This window comes from Dermochelys coriacea, chromosome 7 (genome assembly GCF_009764565.3).
Source record: "Dermochelys coriacea isolate rDerCor1 chromosome 7, rDerCor1.pri.v4, whole genome shotgun sequence".
NCBI classification, from domain to species: domain Eukaryota; kingdom Metazoa; phylum Chordata; order Testudines; family Dermochelyidae; genus Dermochelys; species Dermochelys coriacea.
This window is the reverse complement of record NC_050074.1, coordinates 63,018,017-63,035,468: the sequence shown is the minus strand read 5'-3', so window position 1 is coordinate 63,035,468 and position 17,452 is coordinate 63,018,017. Positions and strand designations below refer to the sequence as shown.

Genomic DNA, 17,452 nt, shown 5'->3' with positions numbered 1-17,452 from the left:
CACTCTCCACTGAAGCATAATCCAGTATTAGCCATACTGGAAGTGGGATAACAAACCTGCAGGACCAAATCTCCTGCTCCAGTATAGCAAGTCCTTTGTTCCTATGGAAAATGTCTGTCAAGGTTCTTTTTGTTTCACAGCACAGGGAAAGGATGACTCAAGTTCAGTTTTACAGGTGAAGTTCACATGAGTTCAGATCTATTCACGCCCTCTCAATGTTCCCATATGCCTGACTCCAATCCAAACCTTTTATTGTCAGAACCAAACAAAAATTCCCAATGAAGAGGCAGAGGGGGTGATTGTGAACCCTGCTTTCCCGAGCCAAAGGCTTGAGTATTTTTATAATCTGTCATTTGTACTTTTTCATACTAAAGGTGACAGTCTAATTCACATATGACCAACACCCATAAATCATGTTGGGGGGGAGAGGAAACATTCATAAATCCATATCAAACAGCACCCAAATTATGACAAATGACATGGCAGTCATAAAATTGCACAAGCACAACTCACCAAGTCATTAATTTCATGGCCGTGGAAAATAAACAGACACATTTTTTTCGCAGCCCTAATAAATTTTAAAAAACTCAAAGAATGGTCCATCTGCTTCGAATAATTTTTAATTTCCTATTCTGTCTCATTCCCATTAGCTATTCCACTGAGATATTTGCTAAATTCTTTCATTTGCCTCCTCCCATCTGTATTCAATTACTCTATTCCCAAATAGAGTTAGTTTTTCTTTCTCCTAAGCACAGTACAAAATATCCCCACCTGTACCTTAAAGCAAATGTTATGTGTGTTTTATTATCTGTTAGACTCTATGAGTCATTCTAACTCGATTGCCTGTGCTGAAAGACTTGGAGGACAATCTGATTTTGATGTTTTCTGGCTTTGGTGAAAAACACCTGCCTGATTCTCAGAGCTAATCTATTAACTTGGTAAATGCCTCAACAGATGTTCTAGAATCAGCTAGGGATCAGGGTCTGTCCTCGTGACAGCGTCCGCTTGTAAGCTTGAAATATTTAAATGTTCAGAGATCAGAGGCCAATGATGTGTTTTGGGTACAAGCTTTCACTAAATCATATTTTTTCAGTCTATCCCTGGAGTGCAATCCACATATAATAAGTGGCTGGAGCATTTTGACTGAACAGGCCAACAATATGGGCCTCCTTGAACTTTGATGGGACCCGAATTTCAAGGCAGGATTTGTTTCTTTTATTTAAAGTGGAACAAACTTTTAGACTTTGCCGAAGTTGTTTCCTTTTAAGCTGCATGTTTTTTTCAGTTCCTTTCCTTTCTTTCTAATGAAGCCCACTAAGTAAGCATAAACCTTAGTTTGGAGACCTTCCCAAGGAAATCTCAGAGTCTCCGAGGCATCTGTTTTAAACCCAGCATCGCTGGTTGGTTCAGCACAACACTACATGATTTCAGATACTGTGGGCCTGATCCTCCACTCAGTTACATTGGTTTTATGCAAGTGTTACTCCATTGGCTTTAACCTGTCCCAGCCCTCTATGCTCAATACACTGGCTAGGATCACTGGAGTGCATGCCCTTGCAAATGTTGTCCTTCACTCTGCACTGGGGAGGGTGTAGAGTGGAAGACACTAGCTGGATACCATGCAGGGATTACCCTTTGAAAGGGGATTTCGCATCTGACTGGTTAAGAGAGCTTTCTGTCCACTTTGGGCCACCAAAGCGATGCCAAAGGGACAGAGGATATGAGCTCAAATCTCAAAGGAGAGCTCAGTCAATACCACAGCTTCAGCTGTTTTCAGAATTGGCCCAGCGTCAGCCAAAACCAGGTAAGGAGACACTAAAAAAGCTCATTGAGTTTAGCCAGCTTTTCCATAACCCTGCTCTGAGCTTGTAATAAGACCAAAAACTGATGAGTTTCTCAGGGTTGTAGGTTTAATTGTGTAAGTTTTGGGAGAAAGAATGTTCTTGGGACATAGGAATGCAAATCAGGAAACCTAACACTGACCTTGGTCACATCACTTAACCTCTCTGTCCCTCAGTTTATCCCTCTGCTAAACAGGCTTAATCATACAGACCTCACTCAATGTTATGAAGCTCAATTCAGTAATGTTTGTAAAGTGCTTTGAGATTCATTATTATAATTTTATATTCAGCTCTCCTGAATCTCATCACTGCTGCCATTCACTCCTGGAAGTTCATAAAGCAGGCTCTCAATATTTGGCATGTTAGTTTGACAATCTCCATGAGTGGCTCGGTTGTGTGAGATCTGTTGTCTGTGCTCAGCAGCAGGGGCAAAGAGGGAACGGACTGATTTGTGTAGTCACTGCTGTTATCGGTATATAGCTCTTTAAAAGCCAAAATAGCCAATGCAAGTGAGACTGAATAGTAAACACCTATCCCTTACAAAAGAGACATAGCAAGCACTAAGATCTGCTCGTGCATTATCTGGTACCACTGGTAGTCATGAGGGTGTTTCTCTGGAAATGTGGTCATGTTATCAGGGTTCCTCTTGTTCTAATGGCACATGTAGCGAAGGTGCTCTGCGTACTAAAGGAAAGATAAGGAAGGTGGGGAGAAAACAGGAATAAGAACATAAGAATGGCCATACTAGGTTAGACCAAAGGTCCATCTAGCCCAGTATCCTGTCTTCTGACAGTGCCAGTGCCAGGTGCTTCAGAAGGAATGAACAGAACAGATAACCATCAAGTGATCCATCCCCTGTTGCCTATTCCCAGCTTTTGGCAAAACCAAAGCTAGGACACCATTCCTGCTCATCCTGGCTTATAGCCATTAATGGACCTATCCTCCATGAATTTATCTAGTTCTTTTTTGAACCCTGTTATAGTCTTGGCCTTCATAACATCCTATGACAAGGAGTTCCACAAGTTGACTGTGTGTTGTGTGAAGAAATACTTCCTTTTGTTTGTTTTAAACCTGCTGCCTATTAATTTCATTTGGTGAGCCCTATTTTTGTGTTATGAGAAGGAGTAAATAACACTTCCTTATTTACTTTCTCCACACCAGTCATGATTGTATAGACCTCTATCGTATCCCCCCTTAGTCATCTCTTTTCCAAGTTGAGAAGTCCAAGTCTTTTTAATCTCTCCTCATCTGGAAGCTGTTCCAGACCCCCAATCATTTTTTGTTGCCCTTTTCTGAACCTTTTCCAATTCCAGTATATCTTTTCTGAGATGAGGTGACCACATCTGCTCACAGTATTCAAGATGTGAGCGTACCATGAATTTATTTAGAGGCAATATGATATTTTCTGTTTTATTATCTATTCCTTACTTGATGATTCCCAACATCCTGTTCGCTTTTTTGACTGCCACTGCACATTGAGTGGATGTTTTCAGAGAACTATCCACAATGACTCCAAGATCTCTTTCTTGAGTGGTAATTTAGCTAATTTAGACCCCATCATTTTATATGTATAGTTGGGATTATGTCTTCCAATGTACATTACTCTGCATTTATCAACATTGAATGATGTATAGGTGCTGGAGTTCTCCTCAGATATTTTGTGGTGAGAACCTTCAATGATCATGCAAGGTGTTAATAGATGAATCGTCTTTCTATAGACAAATGTGGATGAACTGGATAAAGCCCAGCTACTGGAATGACTTGTAATGCTTTCATTTTTTTATTTATGGGTTTCATTCTTTTATTTATGGGTTGCATCACAGCTTGGACTCATCTCCCAAAGGACAGATCCAAATACTCAGCCTGACACTAGTAACAAACTAAACTAAAAAAATAATAATACAAAAAGATTTATTTTAGAGCATAACTCCAGGAATCTTTAACCCAGTAAATTAGGCAGATTTGTATTTTCCAATATTTATCTTTGATTTATTTTGATGTTTTGCAATCTGTCTCTCAACTTTAAGAAAAAAATAACAGTCCAGATCTGGTCTCGCTCTGGTGAAACAAATGGAGACCTGGATCAAAGAGCCAGCAATCATTAGATGATATAAAGATAGCATAGGCAGCTCTATGACACCATTTCCTAGTCCCTATAGCATCAGGGCATGCCAGAGGCTAGAAGTAGTATGGCTGGAGAGCACTTCATTGCAGCAATCCACAGTTGGTGGAATATCAAGGGCTTTTCAAACCAGTGTATCCCTATAGGGTTGGCTCCAGGCTCAGACTGCAAGCTGACCCCTTCCCCTCCATGAAGTTTAGAGAATGGGTCTGGTTTGGGCTCCTCTCTAATCTACAACATGTCAAACTATTTGTACCCCACATATCACCTCTTTAAAGTGTCTGACGACACTTGAAAATAGGTACCTCCTTTCAATGGTGAAACAAATACTGATGCTGGTCCTTAAAAACCAAGTCTCTCTGCACTGAATTGATGTTAGCACTCCCATGGTGCTGTTCCTGTCAATAGGGATTAGATCTGGTTTCCTTGGCCAAAATGTCCCCTGCCACCACTTTGCAGTCTTCTGTGCACTGTTTGGCTGACACCTTTCACATCAGAGGTAACTGCATTTACATGGTGGTGTCTGTATACAAGTTGTGTAGCATTTGCAGACCCTTCCATATAAAAGAGGCTTGATTATTATTGATAATTATAAAATCAATCAACAATAATGAAATAAAGTTATTCTAGATATCCACAGCAGAGGGTGCTAATATTACTGAACAAAATTGACCACCAAATGCATCCGATGAAGTGAGCTGTAGCTCACGAAAGCTTATGCTCTAATAAATTTGTTAGTCTCTAAGGTGCCACAAGTTCTCCTTTTCTTTTTACCTAGAATACTGCGACAGATGCACAGCAACCAGTAAATGGAGGGTTAAAGATGAATGAAGGCGTAATAAATATGCTGGTGGACTCTTTGTGAATACTTTCTCAGTTATTATTCTGAAACTCAGGCTTTCCAGAAAGAAAGAGGCATATTAAAATCTACATCCATCATCCATAGTAGAAAAATGACGCTAGGTTTCTTGCATCAATATGTTTTCTTAGAAATTGAATTTAGCACATATACTAATAGAAACAAATCAGATCAATCAAAAAAGCAACCAATGAATGCGCTCCTTTACGCTGCCTTTTTTCAGAACTCTTTGAATCAGTCTCAGGAAGATATATTCATGTCATACCAAAGCAGCCCAGAATATAGTAACTGAAGAGAATTCAGAAATTCTTCTGCCACTGGCTTTTACAACAATTGAAATGTGGTGTCCAACTGAAAATGTGGTTTCTGTTATGTTTTGGTGAAAACAGGTCCTGGATTTTGGAGTTATGCAATGACATTATTACATTAAGGTTGTTATTTGGAAACAGACCATTGGTGCCGGATATATCTTGCTATCAGAAACAGTCTGCCTAGTCTCTTCAGAGTTGTCTGGGCACTCCAGAAAGTCCTGACTTCCTTTATGTACAAATTTGTCATAGCAGAAAGGCGAAGGAATGAGTGAAAATAGTGACTGAACTGCCCTTTCGGCGCTAGAGTTGGGTCCCTCTAGGCCAAGACTGGGTCACATAGTCAGGCAGAGTCGGGGAAGCTTTTTACAGCAGCTGCCCATTCTGTGCTTGTTTGGAAGCGAGAGGACTTCACCCTCTAGAGCTGCCAGGCCGCGACTTTTCATCAGCACTAAGTTCACTAACAGAATCAAACAAGTGATAAAAGCCATTTGTTTATAAAAAATATATTTTTCAGGATTCAATTACAGGCCATTACTGCTTCATTGCACTGGTTTTGACATCAGTGAATTTCTGATTTACACCAGTGTAACTGAGAGAAGAATGGGGCCTAGACAGAAAATGGTTGGTTCAACATATCAGCTTTCAGTTCTGCTTAACAGTATAGGACACTTGAGAGTTGCATGTGTAACTTGAATTAGATACTGGGTGGGTCTTTATCCCCCTTCAAGTGGCTGATTGTGAGAGTGCTGGGAACCAACAACTGAGCCAGCACTCTTGTCATTTAAACACCATTTAATTCCCCTCTGGTGAAACAAATGGACATCACCCTGTCACACCTGGGAGCTCATCCAGGATTTATCCCTGTGGATGGAGGACCTCACAAAGAAGTCAGTGAAGGTCAGGTGGCCTGGACTATGGAGGAAACCCTGCAATGGCTCATTGAGCAGCAAAACAAATGCAAAAGGCTCTACAAACCTTTCAGCAGGCCCAGCCCCTGGGCAGGCTGAGCAACAAAAGAGCCTGCAAGACTTTCTAAGGGAGCAACCACACATACAGCAGCAGCTGTTCCAAAGGATAGTGATTCCTTCAACAGGGAATGGTAACCAGGTGGGTCTGTGTAAGATGGGACCTGTGGATGACCCAGACACATTCTTAGGCACCTTGGAGAGGGTAGCTATGGGTACAGGCGGGGACAAGGAGACCTGGGACCTGCATTCAGCATCCTATTTGACTAAGGAGGTGCAGGCAGCCTACATGGCTTTAATGAATGAGCAAGTGAGAAACTATGAGTTGGTAAAGGCAGCCAGCCTGAATTGGGTGGGGCTATCCACTGAAAAACAAACACATTTCAAACTGTGAGATGGACTGTAAGAGTCCAGCTCTGGGCTTTTGTCCAGAGGCTGACTGACTAGGTCACTCAGTGTGAGCTAAGCCTAGACACCCAGAGAGTGGAGGAGATTAAGGATGCCCAGATCCTTGAATGGTTTCTACAGAGCCTCTCTGAGAACACCCGAGTATGTGTCAGTCAACATCAGCCTGCCACACTGGATGCAGCTGTTAAAATATGGAAGAATTCATAGAATCAGGCATCCCTAGGAACAAGGAGCAAGCAGGGAAGTCAGGCAGGGGAAACTGCTATCCAAAAAAACCCAGAGAGAAAAAAGGAAGAGTCCAGGAGAACTCTGGCGGGGGCTCGTGCCAGTTCTTGCTACCAATGTGGATGCCAGGGACATGTAAAAAGAGATTGCTCATACATGGAATGAGGCTGGGCTGGGACTCTTGGGCAAGGAAGGAAAAAGAAACCGTTGACTATGCTTGTAATGGTGGGGAATAGGCTAAGAGGCCTGATGGACATGGCCTCACCTGTCTGCTAGTCTGAGGAGCTGATGAAACCCCACTGGATGATTCCAGGAGGGAGGTTAGAACTGTAATGTATCCATGGGGATAAGAAGTACTATCCAATTGCTGAGGTACCCCTGGAGGTCCAAGGGAGATTTGGGAGGAAACAGTTTGGGTAGTAGACTGGTTGCCTCATCCCATTGTATTGAGCAGAGATTGAAGTCCATTCTCATTTGGGAAGCAGTATGATGCCAAGGGGCCCAAACAATGGGTTTCATTTTGGGTCCCAAATCAGTATGGTGCCAAGGGGCCCAAAATGAAGTTCAGGTAGGAGGAAATAAAACCCAAAGGGGAGGAAATACTGAAACAGGAAGGAGACGGGATGGTAAATGCTGGAGCTATGACAACAAGCCATCAGGAAGGGAAAGAAATGAGAGTCCCCATAGCAATTGATGGGAAACAGAAGAAAAATAAGGAAATAGAGGCAAAGCAAAAAAATACTCTGAGCTTGGTAGCCAGGGGTCAGAAGAACCTCCCAGCAAAGCACCAAAGGGAAAGAGCCCAGACACTGTTTAGCGGGCTGGGAGCAATCAGGACCCCAAGCAAACAGGTGGAAAAGGGGAGACCACAGACCCCAAACAAAGTAAAGGGTCAAGGACAGGGAGGGTGGTTGTCTAGGCTGCCCCTCCTGCGAGGACCCATGTGCAGAAATAGAATTGTGCGGGCAACCTCCAACCACCAAATGCAATTTCTGTGGGTGGACCCCACGAGGAGAGCCTAGATGAGTATCCTAGGGGTGAGGAGAGAACCTCAGATGGAGTAATGCCTCTGGCAAGAGAGGAAGAACTCAAAGAAAGAAAAAAATTGGACCAGCAGACAAGGGGAGGAGGTGTGACAAGGTGCTGGAAACCAACAGCTGATGCCAGTACTGGTCATTTACACACCAATTAATTCCCCTCCCCCCCCGAGTGGACCTGAGGGAGCCTAATTAGTGGCTGGGGGAGTCTCAGGGAGGACTAACAAGAAAATTTGCCTAGTAACATAGGCGATATAAGAAGGCACAGGAAGGAAGTGCAGAGAAGAGAGAGGCAGATTAGCAGAGTCAGAAACCAATAAGAACTCAGGATAGAGAGATTTCTTCCCTCTCCCAACTGAGCAGAAACTGAAAATGTAAATAATTATGGTTAAGGCTGCGAGCTTGTCATGGAAGTCATTGATTCCCTGACTTTCCATGACTTCTGGAGTGGCTGGTGCGCCTGGCCTGGGGGCAGCTCAGGCAGCCCTGCGCCAGTCGCACCAGCCGCTGCTGGGGCAATCTCGGGCCACCTTCCCCCAGCAGGAGCAGAGTTTGGCTGTGGGAGGGGTCACTTCCTACCCCAATTTCTGTTCCTCCATCGTTACCACAGGTCTGCCTTGGGATCCTGATTGGCGTCCTCTCAGGTCAAGTCTCCAGAGCACCTTCCCTTGCCGGCGGTGACTCGTCACCCTCTATCCCTGCAGTTGAAGGGTCTCCAGTAGCTTGGCTGTGAGGCCCAGTGCCGGCTGCTTGGAGTCCTGTCGGCTTCTCTTCAGGAGGCTCCTGCACCCAACTGCTGTCCTGCATCCACCCAGACTGAATTGAGCTGCTTCCTTTTGAATGCTCCCTCCACTGGGAGCATGTCCAGCAGAGGCGAGAGGGGATGGCTTCCTGCATCCAGGGCAGCTCCTTAATTCTCGCCCAGTGTGGGGTTAGTACACACCATCATAGCAGCAAACAGGGGGCTGGTTACCCACACTCACTTAAAAAGACACTGAGGAAAGTTTGATCAGAAAGTGTGGGTAACAACCAGGGCCAACTCTAGGATTTTTGCCACCCCAAGCAAAAAAATTTTCGGCCGTCCCCACTTTTTTTTTTCATGATCCCCCACCCCTGGCTCCACCCCAACTCTGCCCCTTCCCAACCCCTTCCCCAAATTCCTGGCCCTGCCTCCTCCCCTGGGCCTGCTGCATCCCCCCCCCCACATTGCTTCCTGCGGCTCCCCCCCTCCCCTGCAACCCCCTGCCCTAGCTCACCTCCACTTCACCTGCTCCCCTGAACATGCCGCCACTCCACTTCTCCCCCCTCCCTCTCAGGTGAGGGAGAGGCAGCGCATTCAGGGGAGCAGGCGGAGGCGGAGCGGAGGCGAGCTGGGGTGGCGGGGGCACATTTCTAGGGGCAGCATGGCCAGCGCCAGAATGCCGCTCCTAGAAATGTGCCTCCCCAAGCACCTGCTTGTTTTGCTGGTGCCTACAGTCAGCCCTGGTAACAAGAGCCCAAGGAGGACTTATTCAAAATTACAGAGGCATCTGTCTAGCTATTAGTCACTAATATTTTATTTTGGCTCATAAGTTCTCCATCATCCAAAAGACACTTACACCCTACTGAAAATGAAAAGAAAGTAATGCAATGCACTGACATTTGTTTTACACCCCATCCTCCTGCCTCCCCCACCCAAAAAAATCCAGAAAAAAGAGGGAGTACGATTCTATGCAGACAATTGAAGGGATATTCATTGAACTTCAATCCTACAGATGGAAAAAAGAGAGAGAGAGGGAGAAATTCATTAAAAGAAATACATCATAGTCTTCGGCCTCAACAAATCCACTTAAACGTGCCAAGACACCCAACTGCCAGTCAATCATTCCAGATCCTATTCACCCTATCCATATTTCAGCAGCACTTCACTCTCTTACCATTTTGCACCAGGCACAATCCACAGAGTATGCATGCTTTGTTTGTTGCATGGTCCCCCCACCCCAGCCCTTTTAATCAGTTGCTACAAGACACATTTGTCTCATTCATACTCATGCCAGAGATTCCCAGAGATGGCTGGCAAACTGACCAACTTGCTTGTGCATCGTCATCGATAGCTCTTAAGGGAAGAAGTATGATGCTAAAATTATGGCTATATTAATACAGGACACCAAGATTTGTTTTATTCAGGCACAGAGCAAGCATATTTAGGGCAAATATAGTGCTTCTAGAGGGCATATGAGCGTAAGGAAATTAAGGTTTTATTGTTATTTGTCTAGGGCTTACAGGCCCAAATAGAGATCCAAGCACCATAGCACTAGGCATTCAGACATATAGTAAAGACAATCCCTGCCCCAAAGAGCTCAGAATATAAACAGACAAGGCAGATGACAAGCAGTGGGAGGGGAATCGGAGGCATAGAAAGGTGAAGTGACTTGCTCAAGGCCTCACAGTTCATGTGGCCAAACCAGGCCACATTTTTTGACTCCCAGTCTTGTACTCTATGCACTGGGCCAGTGGTTCTCAGCCTGTGGGTTGAGAATACCCTACCTTTTTGCTCTTTTTCTTACCCATTTGCATTAAAGTAACAAATAATGTTTCTAGTGCTTATAGTTGGGGAGATAACCTTGAAAATGTGAACCAATCATAAACCGATGTAGTGGAACCTGCTTCAGTCAGCAGAAACTCTTGAAGGGAAGTTAATTAGATTATTGTGCATGCTTCGTGCACTGTTCTGTGGAGCCTGGAACCCAGGGAGTTGCAACTACTCTCTTCATTGAGTCACTGGCTACAGTCTGATTTTCCTCTCTGGTGGATTCACACCAAAACCACATACACCAAAATGCTCATCAGCTATGGCAGTGCTTCAGAGGAGTTACTGCAGAAGGTGGCAATAAACTCTGCAGCATCTATTAAAAGGAGGGTGGCACTGAAATATTTGGAAACCAAGCATCCATCTTTTCATTGCAAATGAAACCTAGTGAACTCTTCAAGCAAAAAGCATATGGGTTTACAAAATGAGAAGACTGGTATTTAGAATCCATTGCTGCCATCCAAACCCAATAAATTCCTGTCTCCAGTGATGCAGTCAGTTGGCTAATTTATGTGGATGCAAATGTTTTGCAATAGCTGTTGGGAAGAATGGATGATACCAAAGAAGTATCTGTTTTTGGCCAACTTTTAACATTTGTCCAGTGTGAGTGGGAAGGCTCCCTAGATGGGGTCTTCCTGTTTTACACTCCACTGACAGGACGTGCTACAGAGAGGACAAAATCACTGAAGCTTTCCAACAATCAGTGTTTCAGATGGGTTGGACTGCCACCACTGTAGTGGTATTTGCACTGAGGGTCGTGCCTGACCTAGGACAGGAAAACCCAGGATCCTTGTGACTAGATTCCAGTCTGTTGTATCCACAGCCATTTGAGTGCATAGTTCAATTCACTGGGAAGCTTTGGCAGCAAACAAGATACCAGTGAGAATAAAAAAAAATGACTTTATGATGCTGTGAAAATTGTCCCCGTTCCCCCAGCCTTCCTCTGCAGCATGGGGCACAGGTCACTTGCAGGTTTAAACTAGTGTAAATGGTTGATTCTCTGTAACTTGAAGTCTTTAAATCATGATTTGAGGACTTCAGTAACTCAGCCAGAGGTTATGGGTCTATTACAGGAGTGGGTGGATGAGGTTCTGTGGCCTGCGATGTGCAGGAGGTCAGAATAGATGATCACGATGGTCCCTTCTGGCCTTAAAATCTATGAGTCTATGCAAGCAGAAGACATCAACAATTTGGTCAACTTAAAATACCCTCTCTACACCCCTGCACATCACACATCATTTGAAAGCTTATTATGTCTACTTAAGATAAGGTATTATGTGGAGCGATCAAGGGGTACTGTTAACATAGAAATGGGGATGAACAATGAACCATCAATAAGTTAAAATGACCACTTTGAAATATTTGCATTTGTTTCTGTAAGTTTAACGACTTTATGTATTATTTAAAGACATACAACTGGATTTCTTTGTGACCTCAAAGCACCACAACAACTGTCTAAAGGTAAAACAAAAACTAATAATAAATTTTTACAGGTATCATTGACATGTAATAGCGCTGGTGACATTCCTAGTCGACATCATCTTGTTCATCCTTATGATCTCTGTTGAGATTGCGTGGGTTACCACAGTTTTCATTGCCCTGGCATGTACACAGTTCTGAGCAGGGAAGATTGTTCCAACTACACACACAACTGATTGTGCAATGGCCCCTACTGATATAGGCACAAATGAGGTCTTGTAGAAGCTCAGATGCCACTGGGCTCTTGAATACAGAAAGTTATTCATCATCCACATGCTTCCATCCATGTTGCAATGTTGATCCAATATCTGGTTTACCAATGTGCAAAGACATCCAAATCTTTGTTTGCCAAGATACTCTTTTGACATGCTCTTCAAAACTGTCCTCACATAATGGGAGTTTAGCCAGTGACTTGACCTTTTTGATGGCTATATTGAGGCACAAGCAATTCGGGTCTCTCTAGGTCATTCTCCTTCTGGTCATAAAGTACCACTACCAACTTCCTTGCTGCAGAAATTGCAGCTAGTCCAACACTATCCTCCAATGTGGCAAGATCTATGAAGCAGTAAGTTCATTTAATTTTGACAATATTAAACACAGGTTTTTTTCCCATATCAAACAGGGATGACAGAGTCACATCCTGTTAATGCATGTAGAGCAGGAAGTATGTTGCAGAAATCAGGAGAGAGTGCATCACAAATTGCATCCACAAGTATGAAGTGATGCTTGTCAGTTGTACTTGTAATGGTGCCTGTTTGAAATCATGTTATCTATGTGTTACATTTTTAGAAAGTAGTAGAACAGTAGTAGAACAGCAAGGACCAACACATCTGTATCAGGTGACCAAATTACTATGTTTTCTTTGACAAAAAAAGACCCAAAAGCCATAATAGCACATAGAAGCATGCAGAGACATCTGCTTCCTCTTGAGTACTGTACAACTCTTGTGCTTCTTCAACACCTCTGCTGATGATGGACTTTTCTACTTCACCGTTGGAAAAGCCTCCAGCAAGAAGAAGTGTTTGTGTTGGGTGTGCTCCTACACTCTCAGGTGCATTTTGAACCATATAGTAACAGAGGAATTTTACAAGTAACTGCTTGTTGGATACCATGTTTAGAAACTTTTACAATGGAGGCACAGGCCTCCACCAACCACCAATCTCATCCACCAACCACCTGGTATTTCTTGCATCCAACCTTAGCTCCTGTCCAGTGCTGGCTTTCTGCAAATTTCAGAGGTACAGTTGCCATATCTGTCTAAGACTTAGATTACAGAATTAGCTTTCAGAGTGGCAGCCGTGTTAGTCTGTATCAGCAAAAAGAAGGAGGAGTCCTTGTGGCACCTTCGAGACTAACAAATTTATTTGAGCATAAGCTTTCATGGGCTAAAACTCACTTCATTGGATTCATGCAGCGGAAAATACAGTAGGAAGATATATATATATACACACAGAGAACATGAAAAAATGGGTGTTGCGATACCAAGTATAACGAGAGTAATCAGTTAAGGTAAGCTATTATCAGCAAGAGAAAAAAAACTTTTTGTAGTGATAATTAGGATGGTCCATTTCCAACACTTGACAAGAAGGTGTGAGTAACAATAGGGGGAAAAATAAGCATGGGGAAATAGTTGTACTTTGTGTAATGACCCATCCACTCCCAGTCTTTATTCAAGCCTAATTTAATGGTGTCCAGTTTGCAAATTAATTCCAATTCAGCACTTTCTCATTGGAGTCTGTTTCTGAAGTTTTGTTGTTGTAGTATTGTGACTTTTAGGTCTGTAATCGAGTGACCAGGGAGATTGAAGTGTTCTCCGACTGGTTTTTGAATGTTATAATTCTTGACGTCTGATTTGTGTCCATTTATTCTTTTACATAGAGACTGTCCAGTTTGACCAATGTACATGGCAGAGGGAAATAGCAGAGGGGAATTAGCTTTGTAAACTCCTTTTAGGACCTTGCCTCAAGTACTCAGCAGCCAATTCATCAAATGTGTGGAATTTGTCTCTAGCCGTCATTTGTATGACAGCCATAGCATCTCTGATGTACACTGTGGTTTCTCTGTTGCAAGCTCTTAGCTCATGGATTCTTTCAGTAGTGTGATCATTCTGGAACTGTTCAATACTATGCATTCCACAACTGAGAGGCACATTCTTTGAATGTCTTCTGAAGAATGATACTCGCTGCTGGCTGAATTATATGCCTGTCTGTCAACCAAAGGACAAACTCTTGCACCAACTGGGGCACATAAGTAGCTGACCTCTGTAAACTACAGTCACCTGGCTTTGGATAATATTCTGAGGCTTTCATTTTGTCTATTTCAGACTGTAGGATTGAAGCGGCATTATACAAACCCACTTGTTCATTTGAAAGCTGTTCATCAGGCTCACTCACCAGAAGAACAACCACAAAACATTTGGATGATTTAAGTTCCTGCTTCAGATTACTAGCAGCTTAGATAGCACTGGCTAATGTTATAGTGCTGCATAGAACAATGGTAGACTTGCCTTGTCCCTGCTGTGCATGGAATGAAACTGCAGAACCATAGTGTTTTCTAATCTTGCCTGTAATTTGCTACTGGAATAGTTTCTACATCAGAGGGAAGGTGGGCTTTATATCTTTGTAGCAGTAGGGACAGGAGGAGAAGACCCTCTTGTTGTACACAAGATCATTGTCTCTCTTTTCAATCAGCTGATCAAATGAAATGTCATAAGGTGACTTATCATTTCAGTGTAACTAGATGGTTTTGCTTTAAGATTAGTTTTACTCAAGGCATGTTGAGTGATAAATTGCATCCTTAGCAAAGAAGTCGTTCACGGATGTGCTGCGCAATGTGTCATCATTTCCTCTTTGAAGTGCTGCCTCCCTTGGATGGTTAATCTCTCAAACATTTCTATTTTATGAAGTCTCTTGTCCTTCTTGTGCATTTTTCTCAAGAAAACAATTCAATAGGACCAGTCGCTGGAGGACGTGCTTGCTCTAGTGACTATAGAAGCAGGACTCAGAGTCTGTTTTCTTTCCTGGGTTCAACACAACTCTTGACATGTGTAAATTGGACTTGCCTGTATAGTTCTGAAGGCAGCCCCTTTGACAGGGTATTGGCAGCACATCATCAAAACTAAGAAACTCACCCAGTAGCCGCCAATACAACTCATCTCTCCTGGGTTCTGCTGCCAGCATCACAGAATTCTGTCCAGCACTTATGGCTTTGACAGTTTTGCGTTCTTCTGATTTTCTTGACATATAACACATTTTTCAAAGTTTATTGAGTGTCTTTTTCTATTGGTTGCAAGCTTTAAGGGGTTCGTATCCTCCATGTCTTCATATACTGTAACTTCCTTGTAGAGGTAAAATTCTGAAAGTATGTTGTTAACATTCCCACCCCAACTGCTACCACTTTTCATTTTGTACAAATATGCAGACTTGTGCTAAATGTGATATAAATTAGATCTATGTTAGTATCAAAACTGCGATTTCTGTTTAGTGAGCACTTTGACTGAAGCCCAATATGAATGAATCTGTGTATTGTCATGGCTAACACTAATACTGCCCTGTGCATAAGTGTCACTGAATTAAGAAGCTAGGTTCTAGAACATTTCAAAGGCTAGTACTACATGCATACACACTTACAAATTAAAACCTTCTAACCAAGCAGACTAGATGCTACATTGTATATACAGAAGCTTATAAATGGAGAAGAATTGGATTAGGAATTTCAAAACATTTATATCTACCCACTATGCAGTACAAACTATGGGCCTGCAATCTACTGCTAATGGTGCACAATCTTCAGCATGAGTCTGATCTGGCCAGCAAATTTCAGTTGAAAATATAGAAAACTTGTGAGATAGTTAATAATTAAGAATATATCATGTGAAAACATTTTCTGTTAATATATAGAAAAATGTAGCTATTTGCCATTTTTGTCACATGTTAACCAGCTTTGTCATTTCTGAAAAAAAAAATACTTGTCCGTGCAAAACCAATACAAATTTGTTAATACATTGTTGTTTGGTTGCTGTAACAGTAAGGTATTGAAATTAACAAACAGCAAACACTGTAGTCATAGTCATGGTGCAGAGTTTCGGGAACTGTGCAAAAAAATCACACTCATTTTGGGTACCATTGTTTCACCTCATCTACAGGCTTACAGGACCACTTGACAGCTCCACATCACACTGATCTAAACACATGTAAAACATGTTTTAAAATGATATATGATGTGGATGTGTGTACAGTGGGTACACCATTTTATGTGAAGAATTGGGCATTCATCATTGGCAGCTTCTCTTCCTCTCCTGAGTTCATTGACTTTCACATGGTAAAGTTTTGTTTGTTTGAGCTCAAAGAAGACAAATATTTCCTCACCGAATATGGGTTTTCCCTTGCTGAATACCTCCCTGAACAGCATTGGCTTGCTCTAAATGCTTCTCTCTAAGGGATGAGTTCTCAAACTGGGGATTGTGATTCCCAGGAGGGTCACAAACAGTTGTCAATGAGTTTCAGCCACCCTGTCCTTCCTCTACATGAGAGGGGGTTCCCAGCAAGAGACAAATGGTGCCAGGGCAGTCCCAGTATAGAAAAAGAAGTTGGGGGGCGGTCCAGGTTTGAGAACTACTGCACTAAAACCACACTGCCTCTCTTTGCCCATTTCCTGACATCAGACCAGCAAGCTGAGACAGCGATGCCATCAACCCAGAAATCTGTAGCTGCTAAATGATGCTACATTTAGCAAGCTACAACAGTTCCAGCCAACTCTACCTGCTAAACACTGTGACATCACAGTGACTCGAACTTTAATAACCGGCTCAGCACGACAGAGACAAGAACCTCAGAGAGGCCTGTGCCTTGATGTTACCACAGAAGTTCTTAACCAGCAACCTCACTGCCTTATATGAGTTACTGGGCTTGAGGGACTCAGGCAGCAGAATCTGAAGTGAAAGCTGCAGGAGGAGCTGTTGTCTGGCTGGAGAATTTATGGGGCTCCTAACTACTCCCAGCAAGGGGAGCAGCACTAGTACCTGATGGGAGAAGGATGGTCCAAGCTCAGCTTCTACAATATGTCTCCTTTTTCCTCCAGGGGAGGCAAAGAGGGAAAGAGAGAGGATGCTGCCGCCAGTTCTCCCGCCCTCCCTCTCATTCAGAGCAAAGAGACCCTACCAACAATTTCCCCTGCCCAAGGCAGGATCCAGAGGAAACACAATAGCCCAGTTGACTCCTTCTCCCCTCCGGGCATTTCTTCAATGGATATGGGGATGGAGAGAGAAGTGGTGAGCACAAGTGTTGTTCTCTTACCCAGCCTCCCCCCACCACACACACACACACACACACTTACTTTTGTTTGGCTTCTTTTGGTGCCTTCTCGGACATGTGGGCTCCTCTAGGCTACATTTAGTCAGTTGTCTCCACTCCTTTCCAGAAGCATTGTCACCCGAGATGATGCAATAGCATTCCACCACAAAACGTCAACACCCACGATGGCATATAACCATACTTTCTATTTTGATCTACTTTTACCACTGATTTCTGATCATCTAAATTCCATCTTCAAGGGGGGGACAAACTAGCATGCCCTTCTCCCCCATATGTCATAAGAATCTTCCCCTTGCTTCACAAATATAAACATCCCTCTCCCTT

At 43.2% G+C, this 17,452-nt stretch overlaps 1 long non-coding RNA gene across 1 annotated transcript in view; it reads right to left on the bottom strand.

Annotated features, from left to right (window-relative positions):
• The window catches only part of LOC122461060, a 33,713-nt gene that overhangs the window by 8,003 nt on the left and 8,258 nt on the right, over positions 1-17,452 (bottom strand). The gene's annotated exons all lie outside the window — the stretch shown is intronic.